General features: G+C 37.0%; 1 long non-coding RNA gene across 1 annotated transcript; it reads right to left on the minus strand.

Moving 5' to 3' along the window:
• Positions 1–6,490: 6,490 nt before the first annotated feature.
• Positions 6,491–11,655, minus strand: LOC141444662 (uncharacterized). Its single transcript, XR_012453196.1, has 2 exons — positions 11,385–11,655; positions 6,491–10,228 (listed from the first exon to the last, which is right to left on the minus strand). It is a non-coding gene; the product is annotated as an uncharacterized lncRNA (long non-coding RNA).
• Between the last annotated feature and the right edge of the window lie 1,887 nt (positions 11,656–13,542).

Raw genomic sequence — 13,542 nt, forward strand, 5'->3', positions numbered from 1 at the left:
GCTAATAAACACCGGGCTGCCAAAGGCTTTGTGATGTGACTATTATTCTTTTTTGATTCCTTTTAGATGATATTGCAACAACAGGGACATATATAATCAAGTGTGCCCACGATAGGGTGTCTTAAATATGTAGAAAATTTACAGATTCTATTGAATTGTACTTTAAACATTTCAGGATTTATTTCAGAGCCATCGTGTAGAACCCTTTAGGTTAGGTTAGGTTAGTTTTATAAAAAATCTGAAATATTCACTGTTTCAGAAATATTAAACGGTTGGGAAATGAAGCCCGAGCAAAGCTCGGTCGTCGCCCAGGCACTTCATTAAGCTAAGTGAGAAAGCAATCTTGCTTTGGATGCGAAGATAAATACGACGAACTTTTACGACAAGTTACGATGGCAAAACATTATACACCGAGTACTTTTTTACTAAATGTCAATGTCACAGATTTATTATCAAATCGATACGTTGTTTTGGATTCAATTTGTAGCATTCGAACATGGCGGATGTAGACAATATCTAATTTTGCTATTTCTGTTTCTTTGGCTAGTTGAAGTATAATTTTGATATTGTTTTATGCGGCGATTAACCTTAATAGTGAACAGTGATCACAAAATTCTATATTTCTCTCGTGTCTGTCATTTTTTAATGCGCAAGTTGTCTCCACGTGGTTTCTGGAATTTTACTATCAAGTTGCAAAAACTACAATCACCGTACAACGTCCCTCTCAAAGAGAGTTTACCTTGACACTGGCTGAAATTGTCCTATTAATTAGGACAGAAAAGCCACTTAATTTCATTTCATTTGCGCTTATGCTCCATGGTGAATTTTTGCTCGCTGGGCGTGCCAATAATTTAATCTTATTTAGTCCATAAATATACCAGCGGTTTTTGTTTAGTGCAGGGATTCGTGACCAGTAAGACGCGCCCCACTTGGGGGGCGCAGTGTGATTCAAGCGGTGGGCGCGGGCGGCTTTTCTCTTTTCATTTTCAAGTTGAATATTTCACAAACTAATCACGGAATCGAAAAATCGTCTTAGCAAACCCTGTAATGATTTTAAAAGACCTATCGAACGATAACCCACACTATAGGGTTGCAAAATTACAGCTTTCTAGCATTGATAGTCCCTGAGCAAAGTCGCGGACGGACGGACAGACAGACAGACATGGCGAAACTATAAGGGCTCCGGAACCCTAAAAAAGAGGTCGGATTGACAGCTGTCAGTTGTCAAATGCCGCCGTACGTACGTACGTGTGTCGTTGTCTTTTATTTCAAAAGGTCATAAATAAATCTATCTGTCTATCATATATAGATTATAGATAAATATCTTATAATATATTATATACTTACTCGAGAGCAAACTTTCGTAATACTTATTCATACAAATATCTGCCCCGGCCGGGAACCGAATCCGGGTCCTCAAGCTTCAATTACTTAGTCAGGTTCTCTAACCACTTGGCTTGGTCGCAATGTAGGCCAATGCCAACCGGAAATATTATTTTAATTAAATTAAATAGTTGCCCAATAAAAGACAAAACGCGATGCATAGCGTGAGGGACGAACATTCTAGAACCGTCCAAACGACCATAAAATTCTTTATTAGCACCACGCAAATTGTTTCCTCGAAATAACCAATCGTAAAAAAACTACTTAGTTAAATCAACCTTAATTAAAGTTCATCATCATCATCATCCCAGCCTACATACGTCCCACTAGGCACAGGCCTCCTCTCAGAATGAGAGGGCTTGGGCCGTATTTCCCACGCGGGCCCAGTGCGGATTGGGAAATTCACATACATCATTAAATTTCTTTACAGGTATTGTTCCTTTACCGTAAAGCTCATGGTAAATTTCAAATGTAACTTATGTTTGGATGTTAAGCTGAGTTTATATTTGCAAGAAAAATCGTGCAAGTTGCATTACATTGGACAGGGAGTATTTCGAGGCCGTAAAAAAGCCAACGAGTTTGTAGTGGTCAATCGAGCGCCGCAATGTAATGCAACTTGCACGATTTTTCTTGCATAGTCTAAACTCGGCTTTAGGTATTAAAAATGAGTAGTTTCCTCGTTAAAAAAAGTATATATAATCACGCGGAACTCATCATGGCTGTATCCTAGTTATATCTTCATTATGTTTTGTTTAATTATAAATACGAAAGTTTGTAAGACCGTCTTCACATTATCCGATCCGATATCGGTATCGGACGACGATAGACGACATCCGATAGCCGACCGACACCATGTGCTGCTTTCACATATTTCCGACAAAATCGTTCCGATACGGCCGGCTCAAAATGGCCGCCACGCATCGGGCTCTGCGCACACAGAGACAATTTAGATACACGCATAGCACACATACAAACTTTATCGTCCGACAGCCCACGGGCGTCCGATGGTGCCGTGAACATATCGGTGTCGACTCCGATATCGGCTCCGATATCCGATATCGGGCCGGACAATGTGTACAAGACAGGTAGGAAATAGGTCATTTTACTTGCCCCGATATCGTATCATCGTCCGACACCGATATCGGATTGGATCGGATAGTGTGAAAACGCTCAGTTTCTTAATAATCTAACAGACCAACTAAGTTTAATCATAATAGATTTAGGGGCTGTTTCACCACCCGTTGATTAATTTTATTTAATGGATTAATGTGATGCGGTCTCCGTCTATTCGAACAAAACCAACAGACGGCATCACATTTACCCGTCAAATAAATTTAATCAATCGGTGGTGAAACAGGGGGTTAGGACACTGGCGTATTCCAAACAACTCTGAGGTGTTAACCCGGGTTTGAACCCACGATCCTAACGAGAAGCCATGCAACTGCCGAAGATATTTAAAACTTAAATGGTGACATAATTTTACATATTGTGTGTGAGTGTGTATGTTTTGAAATTCCCACGGGAATTTAGTACCTAAGTCCCGGAACTTTCAAATGCTGGGTGTAATGATTTACGCATGCGTGGCCGCGAGTTAACACTAGTACTTACATATTTTTCCGCAACTGACAAAGGTAAAGGTTAAAGGGAAGTGAAGAGTAAACCGCGAGTTTTGCGACGTTTCTCAAACGTCCGTTCCCGTCTGGAAGCGTCTACGGACTGAATCTATACATTACAATACTCTTTGGACTGAATTGACACTCGTTTGTCTTTCACTGAAAGCTAATAGTAGTAGAGCTACATATTAGTAATCTGTGTAGTAGAGGCACAGAATAACTAATAGTACCACCGGTAGAGGTGAGATGTATTTACGGGAACAGCAGGGCTACTACGAAATTCGAAACTCGAAGTTCGTGTCGTTCAGTCCCTCTGGCACTTGTACTATTTAATACGAGAGCGAGAGGGGCGATACGACACGAACTTCGAGTTTCGAAGTAGCCCATCAGGTTTTTAGAATTCGAGTTTCGGAGTAGCCCATCAGGTTTTTAGAATAGGTATCATGAACGTCAACTTACCCGTACCCGTACTTACCCGTTCCCGCCCGGGTGTGGTATGCCACTGGAGTTTTTAAATGAACCAACGAAACTGCTATTTATAATTGTGTTAACTTCTATCATAAAAACATAATAGATACCGCTAATAACAATAAATGTACATGTAGGTATTTTTAGTCCATTTGTGTTCGAAATACCGAGAAACGTGTAATTTGACCGTTAATTCAAACCTTAAATTAAACGGAGTATAGCTAGAGGATTAACATCGATTAATTCAGTCATATAATTATTGAAGATGGAGGAGAAAAAAAATAGATATTTTTCCCAAAATCAAGGTTTGTTTTTGTTTTTCGTAAACTTCGTGTTGAAAAAATCGAGTCTGTATTATCCGGGCCGGTAAATAGTGTCACCCCTTTTCGACAGCCATTGAACGGAATGGATGAATGGAAATAAATACTGTCAGAATAGTAATTATTAGTCCTGGCAACACTGCTCTTTTTTTTAAACTTGCGTGCAACGGAACGCTCGTGATGACGTTTTGTTAATACCAAGTTATTTGAAGCGGTGGCGAAATTCGGAACTATTATTTCCCCATACAGATTTCGTTATTTATCGATAGACGACAGCGCCACTGTTGTAGCTTAAGATAATGATGTTACAATGTGCATTCAAGTTGCATTCTTGAGATTTTGGTATTCCCCGACCAAAGTTATCAGCTCAAAATATTTATTTGACTACCAGAATAAATATTATTCTATCACACTAGGTACTTAACAAAAATTACTAAAAGTACTGTTAAATTTATTACGAAAGAGATTTATTATAATAAAAAATGTATCTTTATTCAATAGTTTGTACAATTATGATATAAAAACGAAAAGAACTAACCCAAGATATCTTAATATTATTTAATTATATTTATAATCAGATTTTGGCACTTTTAATTTAGAATTCAGTGTTTAAGTACCCTAGTATTTGATTTTGTATATAGATGTTTTAGTTTCGATTTTACTTTACTACATCTTATAAATACTGAAAAAATCATCAGACAGGTTGTAGGACCTTGTGCAAGGTCCGCCCGGATTGCTACCACCATCTTGCTCGCTAATGCAGGTGGTAGGACCTTGTGCAAGGTCCGCCCGGATTGCTACCACCATCTTGCTCGCTAATGCAGGTGGAAGGACCTTGTGTAAGATCCGCCCGGATTGCTACCACCATCTTGCTCGCTAATCCTGCCGTGAAGCAGCAGTGCTTGCACTGTTGTGTTTCGGCGTGGAGAGTAAGACAGCCGGTGAAATTACTGGCACTTGAGGTATCCCATCTTAGGCCTCTAGGTTGGCTACGCATCTGCAATACCCCTGGTGTTGCAGATGTTTACGGGCGGTGGTGATCTCTTACCATCAGGAGACCCACTTGCTCGTTTTCCATCCAGTCCAATAAAAAAAAACTCAAATCTAAGTTATTAAAAGTTATTAGTTTTCTGACTTCTGAATGCAACAACTTATGAGCTAGTCGATTCTTTTTATTCCATTAGAAAGGTAATTATAACAATAATAATATCTTTACAAATTACACTAATTGACCTAGCCCCCAACTAAGCAAAGCTTGTACTATGGGTACAGTACAAGATTGGGGTGGGTTGGGTATTTATAGGTACAACTTAGGTTACTATAAAAATGCATTATAAAATTTTAAATAACGAACCTATCACATTACTATAATTTTATGTTCTAGAAGAGGAATAGGTCGGGTGGAATCAAACTCAAAATTGACCAAGCTGATTGATGCTTGACCAAGGAACAGCTAGATATGTACAGTACAGGCACCTGTCACTAAAGTTGCTTACAACTGCCTGCCTGATAATTTTAATCTTGCGGATTCGATTTGTAGCATTCGAACATGGCGGATGTAGACAGTATCTAATTTTGCTATTTCTGGTTTCTTTGGCTGGTTGAAGTATAATTTTGATAGTATTTTATTTTTAACAGTGATCACAAAATTCTATATTGCTCTCGTGTCTGACATTTTTTAATGCGCAAGTTGTCTCCACGTGGTATCTGGAATTTTACTATCAAGTTGCAAAAACTACAATCACCGCACAACGTCGCTCCCAAAAAGAGCTTACTTTGACACTGGCGAAATTGTCCTAAAATAGGACAGAAGCCATATTAAAAAAAAAGCTTACTTATTACTAATATTAAAAACGCGAAAGTTTGTGTGGATGGATGCTTGCTACTCTTTCACGCAAAAACTACTGAACGGATTTGCATGAAATTTGGCATATAGGTAATATATACCCTGGATTAACATACAGGCTACTTTTTATCCCGAAATAATGTATGATTCCTGTGGGATCAAAAAAGGTTTAAGCTACATACTAAATCTGCGTGAGCGAAGCTGCGGGCAAAAGCTAGTTATAAATAATAATAATAATAAAAATATAAATTGGGTAAAAAATAAAACGACCGCTTATTATGATAAAAAATATATTATAAAAAATATCTTGTGCATTAGCCACGCCGCCCAAGAGATTAATAATAAAATTAACCCAAATTAATTAAGAAGCCACAAAGGGATCACAATTTCTTTCAGGAATGCTACTAAAATAATGCTATTGCCGAAAGTGAGACGGCAATACGAAGTACAGTCACCAGCACCATTATCTGACAAAACGAACCGTGCATATATTTGACGACTGTATTTCTAGATTCGTGTCAGATATTTTTGCAAGCTCCGCTGTGGCAGATGTTATGCAGGTGACTGTATTAATTTTGAATTTCGAGTACGAGTTTATACTTATGACCTGAGACTTTGTCTAACTGACGAATTCAGTCATTATCACATTCATGATTTCTTTCTGTCAAACGGTATAAGTACGGTAAGGTTAGAAAGGGATGGTGAATGCAATTGCAAGCGCCCGCGCATAGACAATATCTGTAGTCTGATCAAGCATTTAATTATTATTTGTATTGTATCTAATCTAGTACGGCATAAAACGAATAGGGCTGAAAAACTAAAATTTAACATGAACATTTTGTCATATTTAAGTACAAGTAACGTGAAAAATGCGACAATAAAATTCATATAGTATAAAGGTAGTGCCACGAAAGACATAAAGAACTGATTGCATTTTCCCTAACTTGAAAATGGCTAAGGGCAACACTAAAGCCCAAGTCCAGTAACAAAAAAAAACTGACTGCATAAAAGGAGAAGGAATTAAATGAATGAGTGAATATCAAAATCCCGCTGTCATTACATGACGTCGTGATCTTGTATGTTTGACCTTAACTTTGGTGGCACTACCTATGCCTAGCCCTCATTTGATTACTTACTACCTACTATTAAATGTCGTACAGTCGCCGTCATAAACATCTTAATGTAGCTGTCTAGCCTAAGTGGTCAAAAAATATCCAAACACGCTTATACAATTGTCAGTCAATACTGCCGTGTTCATATATTTTTGAGCCCTCTCACCGAGAGCGACTGTACTTTAGCGCAAGGCACAAAAATAAAGCACTTGTGACTTAGTATTAATCAACGTTTTTTTTTCTATACATATACATCGAAATGCCTAAGCACAGGTTTTCTCTTAGAGAAAGAGAGTTTGGGCTGTATTTACCATACCACACGTGCTCAGGGCAGATCGGGAAATCCACACACACCAATGAATTGTTCTGCAAGTTGTTCTTCACATTTATACATACCACAGCATGATTATCACATAATGCCTTAATATTTACCATCCTGATCAATGTATAGATGGTTAATTTTAATACAAGTAATATAGGTTGCCACTTATCCTAAGAAGCTTTTACAATTATATTCTAAGAAACTAGTGTGTTATAGGAATCGGAAATTCGGATACATATTTACCTAAACTTCGGCAGTTGCGGTGCTGCTAAGCGGCATGAAAGCGGAATCAATTTAATTTGATTAATAACATTCCCGGGATCGGTAACTAATAAGCAGAGCCCGGAATTTTCGTGGCATTTTTTGATAATCTGCCATAGTGACTTCTTACCACGGCTTCTAACTTATCGACTCTAAAATGATTATAATCGTAATATCTTTTACAGTCACTAATGGAATGGAACACTTATTAGCACTACAACAGAATTTGAAATTAAATTATTAAATAAGTATTAACAATTACTTATTCATTGTTTTCATTGCATAATGCATATTTGTCTATTTATTTTCAACTGCTCAAAAGTTAACTAGAAGAGATTGCTCTTTAACGCTAAAACCGCCTATTTTTGACCTCTACTTTTTAATAGTTTTAACTTTAACATGTTGCGTATCGATATTGAATATAGGAAGTCGATAAATGAGAAGTCACTATGACAGGTCAAAAGTGCCACTTTGTTAATAAGGCCAAAATAAACGCATATTCAAGTATATAAACAAACTTTTTGAAGTTATGTTCAATTTATAGATGTAACAAATGTTATATTTAATTTACCTGTAAGTAATTGATTCAATTGTAATTTACCTTTTACTACAGAAGGTGCCTCTTAGCACAGGTATTTTATACTTAAAAAGAGGTGCCAACCATTGTAAAACATTGTACTTTTTGTAACCTTAATAAACTATTTTGAATTTTGAATTTGAATTTGAACTGTCAAAGTAGTAATCAAATACCGTAGTTTCAGTAAATATTTCAGTTTAAGGGAACTTAAAGAAAAATATGGTCATATAAAAGTGAATAGGTAATTACCCTGCAGCCAACGCCATCGATTGCCGTCCTTGTCTAAAGTATGGCAGGTTAGAAGAGGTAGGCAAGCAATAACCTGAACATAGTTGCGATTAGTGATTACGTTCTTGTAGATGATTAAAAACTTTTTTTAAGGTGTTGAGTTGACACCATATTTTCTTACATTATACCGGGGTTTCCGAATATCCGATCCGATGTTACTTATCAAACTCTCATTTACCAAAGTATTTACTAAACCCTTACTCATACAAAGTTAGAAGCTTCTTAAGAAAAAATATAGGTACCTATTAGAAAGAAGACCTATTTTGGCTATGAATGCTTCAACCTACATATGAATAATGGGTCAGTTTATACTTAATACTACAATACAAAGAATTAATCTTACAAATATTATTTTATTTCAATTAAAACTATAAACAAAAACTTCTATAAATTGTCCGAACTGTTAATATATAAATATAAACTGTTACCATATAATAGAAGTTAGTGTTTCGACAGACTATCGATAGTTTGAGCAAAAGCGATAGTATCGATATAACTTTTCGTGCAATACTATCGATATTCAACAATACTATCGAATAGTTTCGGTCTTGATGGCGAATGAACCATCGATACTATCGATAGGCCTATCGATAGTATGGCCTTTATTTCTATTGAAACTATCGATTTTTCGGCAACACTAACAGAAATCCATCTTCCTCACAGGGACCAGTCTGAAAACCAGCGCTGGGCAATCAAGCCCAGCATATGCCGAGACTGGGGACCCATTGTCCCAACTTTTTATTTTTCTCCCACATTTTGCTGATTTTTTTTTAACAAAGTGTAATTTTATGTAATTTTTAAGTTGTGGCAATAAAGGTTTTTTATTTATTATTTATTTAAATGTACGCAGAAATGGACTCGATGAATTTTAACACAGAAACCATAGAAACTCGTGGTTTTAAATTTTAAAGAGTAGTCCAGGGGACGTAACCCATGGCAACAATAAAATGTTGGTCGACCCACTTACTTTTTTAAAGCTACCTCGAAAAACCGCTTATGATGAACCGCTCTATGGACACAGATACATTTAGGTATTTACAAATGCTTGAATGAAAACAAGTTTTAAAAATAACTATGGGTTTAAACTGAAACTGGAAATGACTATTTCTCAAAAAGTTGTCCATTTTCAGTTGTACACTAATTTAAAAAAATCCTGACGCTATTTCAACACAAAATATAAGTAATATTGTGTTTAAATATATACAAAAGCTTGTGGTAAAGGTGTTAAAAAGTCAGATAATCTTTGTTGTTGGATCCAACAGAAAGTTTCGATGTGGTTACAAAATTACGATTTTTTTTCCTCACAAGATTTCGTGACCTTTTCCTGACGTCAAGAAATTTTGGATGTTTTATGCAGTTTGTGTTTTATGATCACGTCCTTAGTGTTAATAATTTCTTGACAAAAAGATTTCTTGTCAGTTTCCTGACGGGGCAGCTTTGAGAAAATACCTCAAATAATACTTTTGGTTGGACACCAATAAAATATATCTTTAATTTTACAATGCAAAAAATACTGGTACATTACATTTATAAAATCAGTTGCTTATTCGTTTAAGCACAATTTCCACCAAGGCACGCATTGCATCGGATCGGAATGAATACGATAATAAATCATACAACCGCATGTCGCGGAAGACGCCGGGGATCAAGCTGATGCTGATGTGCGTGCGCTGATTTTATAGACTTTAAATCATTATCGTTCAAAGATTGTAAAATTCTTTCCGATTCGATGCGATGCGTGCCAGTTGGTGGGAATTATCCTTTAAAGGATTTAAAACCCTATGCGAAAAATTCTTAAAAAAATCTTAGTTCCAGAAACTGCTACTGGCAGCACTGAAAAAGTTATTCGGCGTGGGAAAACCATTATAATTGGCAGTATTAATCATGTTGATGTTTGTAGTTGTACAGTTGATTTTTCTTGGTCTCTCTGGCCTTGGGTTTTGGAGTTCTGTTATGAGTTGTCATGTGGCGATCTAGAGAAGCCTTCGACGACAACTCTTTGCCGCAATGGTTGCACCTAAAGCGAGTGATTGGTGACCTGCAAGTTTTTTTTACTGATGAACAAGCCTGTTTCCTAACATAACATTTTTTTTAACCCATGACGCAAAAAGAGGGGTGTTTATAGTTGGCAGATTTATGCAGGTGACTGTACGTGATTCAGTTCTCGACTGTGCAGTATCCACGGTGCTCACGTGAAGTTGCGAGCAACATTTAGTTTATCTATTTTATCTTATCTTCTATATAATAAAGCTGAAAACGGTCGATAGCCTTTACATCAGATATTCGAAAAAAAGTTGGCTAGGGGCTTGTACTTAGAATCAATAACAGAACACATTGCAGCATTTTTGTGTGCTTATCTGTTTATTTGACCACGAAACACGTGAAAACCTCTTGAACTGATTAATTGAATTCGGTATACAGATAGTTTGTCCCGAGGAAGGACATAAGAATAGTTTTTATCCCGGAAAATTGCATAGTTCCCGCGGGAAACCGATTAACGAATTATACGCGGACGAAGTCGCGGGCGCGGGCAACAGCTAAATAATATGCAGTTGAAATTAGATTTAACTAGCTTTTATTTAACTTTCAATGTATACCTACCTAGTATGGTTCAAATCTTGCAAGTCAAATTGACCCACATTCAGTGGTCGAATTAACTTGAAATTTGGGGCACGCATCTGAATATCGAAAATTGAAATATCTTTAGTTAAAATATTGATGGTACAAATAACGAACCAACCTAACCTACTTTCGATATCTTGACCGTTATGACTTTCGGTATTTTGACTTTTTAACATTAGATATATTAATTTTCGATATTCAGATACGCCCCCGAAATTGTAAGGGGCTGTTTCACCATCCATTGATTAGCGTTAACCGACGGTTAAATGTGATGCCGTCTCCGATAATTCGAACAAAACAAATAGACGGAATCACACCTAACCGCCAGTTAACACTAATCAATGGATGGTGAAACAGCCCCTAAGTTTGGTGACAATACATTAATCTGGTGTGAAATTCTGTTAGTCCAGCCAGCATCGTCTCCGCAGGTCGGAACTCCTCAACTATTAACGATATCGACTTGAAATTTGGTACGGAAATGTAGTTTGAATTTTGAATGCGAGTACAATCAACAAAACGTACAGTCAGCAAAAAAGCTTTAATTAAAAACTAAATTTTTAACAAAAACTTACCAAGCACTCAGAGCTCTAGACGCAACATTACTCGTAGCTGGTTTCTTCTTAATTACTTTCACGTCTTTCCCAGAGTCATGGGCATTTGCATAGTGGCGACTATAACCCGCCTTCGAAGTATATTTCTTATCGCAAAGCTTGCAAGCAAATAACTCTATCTTTTCTAAGTTGGCATCTCTTTTTTTCGCTGACTTTTTCTGATTATTGACTGGCTTGGGCTTAGGTTTAGCGGGTCTGTGGGAGTTGTTTCTCGGCTCGTTGTGGTATAATGTTTCAGAAGTCATTCCATTCTGTTCCCACAGCAAAGACATTGTAGCGCTGAAAAGATTTAAAGGGTTGAAACAAAACTATCGATATCGATATTATTGCTGTATGATGACGCAAAACTATCGACATAATTGCTGTACAATGACGCAAAACTATCGACACTATCGATAGTTTTGAACAATCGATTGTCACCGTTATTTCAAAGTATCGGTTGCATCTACACGGGGAGGTTGGCAGAACAGAAGTTGCAGCAACTGAATCTTCAATCTTCTAAGTACTAAGAGTAAGTTGGTTAGGTTTAATTTTTTTTTTCAATCTTTTTGTATTTTTTATTTCAATTCCAAATTTTTACTTTTACGGTCATCCCGTAAAAAAAAGAAAGGTAAAGATTCCAAAAAAAACAAAACCTTAATAACGATATCTCTTGTCCGGGTGAGCGGTTAGTTCCAATGGAATGCCGAAAGTTTCTCGATGAGGGCTACGGTATAGATGTCGCTAGCGTCACTGCTTAAGTGGCTAAATAAGAAACAAACAAGCTGAAATATGTGGTGCATAGGGGAAATTCGTGTCTGTACCGTTGACCAGCAGTGGTGTAGCGGTATAGCACGCGGTACGGAATACCGAGGACCTGGGTTCGATTCCATTTTTCTGTGCATCTATATTTCAGTTCGTATTTTCAATTTTGGTTAGGTTTGTTAGATTAGATCGTATATTGCAAATTCGTTACAAAATATCACTGGATAACCGCATATTAAATACTATTCTGCCACTCACTTTTACATCTTGCAGTCTTGCTTATAATAACCGATAGTATTGTAATACATTACATAATATCGATTGTTAAAAACTAGCGATAGGATCGACAGTTTTCGTAGGATCGACAGTTTTCGTAGGATCGACAGTTTTCGTAGGATCGACAGTTTTCGTAGGATCGACAGTTTTTCGTAGGATCGACAGTTTTCGTAGGATCGACAGTTTTCGTAGGATCGACAGTTTTCGTAGGATCGACAGTTTTCGTAGGATCGACAGTTTTCGTAGGATCGACAGTTTTCGTAGGATCGACAGTTTTAGTAGGATCGACAGTTTTCGTAGGATCGACAGTTTTCGTAGGATCGACAGTTTTCGTAGGATCGACAGTTTTCGTAGGATCGACAGTTTTCGTAGGATCGACAGTTTTCGTAGGATCGACAGTTTTAGTAGGATCGACAGTTTTCGTAATTTTCTGTTCAATACTATCGATAGTTTCGATAGTTTTGCATTATTAGACAGCAATAATATCGATACTATCGATAGGCCTATCGATAGTATGGCTTTTTCCGATTAAATGTATGTATACAGTATACACACATAAATATACCTGTGTGTGTACACATACTCATAACATAAACCATCGCACTTATACCTAAACTAACTAGCTTTTGCCCGCGGCTTCGCGGATTGCATTTTTCCGGGATAAACAGTAGCCTATGTCACTCTCTGACCCATGAACTATCTCTATGCCAAAAATCACGTCGATCCGTCGCTCCGTTTCGGCGTGAAAGGTGGACAAAACAACATACAAGACACACTTTCGCATACGGATATCAGTCAGTAGGATTGGATTAGTAATTATTTCGTTCTTCCGTAAAACACGTCCAAACAATAGATATGTATATTACACTCTACGTTATCTTTATCTAACACAATCGAATTATGTATATCAACTATATCAAAGATATTTTTTAAAGATGTTTTAAAAAACTTAGGTGCCCTGCTCTGCTCATAATGAACAACACGTACTACCTATTGTCAATCATGTGAGAGTATAATCCGGTACTTATTTAAAAGTGGATGGATCAGAATGCCACAATCTAGCTGTGATTCAGCGTGTATAGCGACTTAGTGATAAACT

The sequence above is a fragment of the Choristoneura fumiferana genome, chromosome 30 (assembly GCF_025370935.1).
Source record: "Choristoneura fumiferana chromosome 30, NRCan_CFum_1, whole genome shotgun sequence".
NCBI classification, from domain to species: Eukaryota; Metazoa; Arthropoda; class Insecta; order Lepidoptera; family Tortricidae; genus Choristoneura; species Choristoneura fumiferana.